Source organism: Halyomorpha halys, unplaced genomic scaffold (assembly GCF_000696795.3).
Source record: "Halyomorpha halys isolate HHAL.00 unplaced genomic scaffold, Hhal_1.1 Scaffold28.1, whole genome shotgun sequence".
In the NCBI taxonomy this organism is placed as follows: domain Eukaryota; kingdom Metazoa; phylum Arthropoda; class Insecta; order Hemiptera; family Pentatomidae; genus Halyomorpha; species Halyomorpha halys.
In genome coordinates this window covers 296,829-297,771 of record NW_027110130.1, presented here as the reverse complement: position 1 = coordinate 297,771, position 943 = coordinate 296,829, and positions in this window count along the sequence as shown.

Here is a 943-nt window from a genome sequence, read left to right as displayed (position 1 = left end):
TTATTATTATCAATGAACCACTGGTTTATAAGCTTCGTATGGTTTTGATAGTGCAGGATCACTATTAGTAATTTTTTTATTCATATTAAATAAATAAATTATGGATAGCGGATGTATATTTCTGAAATCACCAGAAATCGTGGAGGCTGATGACTTCGTATCAATCTTTCAGAGGAAGCGGTCAATTGGCTCGTGCTATACTTATACATCCGACGGAAACCCAATTTGAATTTCGATCTGGGTGCCCTCTATTTTGGTAGACCAACTACGAAGAAGCTGTTTCAAGGACGTTCTATTTATAAAGAGTGGGTATTTGATTTAGTATACCACTTCAGTTGATAAATTTGTTTGGCATTGGATATGAGTGATTGACATCGGCGCCATCTATATAGTTATTTATAAATTATAAAATAAACAACAAAACCTGTTGATGGTGAATTCAAAAGTTCATTCCAGTTATTAAAAGTACTATTTATTATAACAATCCAAACATAAAGTAGTTACTTTGGATATTGCTATTTTTCTTTATTTGGAGTTTAAAGTACTAGGTATTGTTAGTTTATTGTTAAACTCCGGACAGTCCAAGACCACAATTTCAGAATAAAAGTCAGTTATTTCACCCCAAATTTTTATAAATGTAATATAAACAATGTATAATTACTAGACAAATTTGATGAGTCTACTAAGTGTAATAAAGTGTCATTATATAAAATGGCAACTGTTTCGAAACTTAATTTTTTTTTTTTCATTTGTAGCTCTTTATTTTCAAAAGTTTCGATAATAATATATAATATAATAATAATAAACTTAATAGAACGTCTTTTAAAGTAGAGTAAATTAGCGAAAATATGAGCCCTAGCAGAACTGCATACCTTCAATAGTTACCGATATAGTTTTTTTTTTTTTTGTTTTTGACGTGACAACGTCTTATAAATCATTTTGC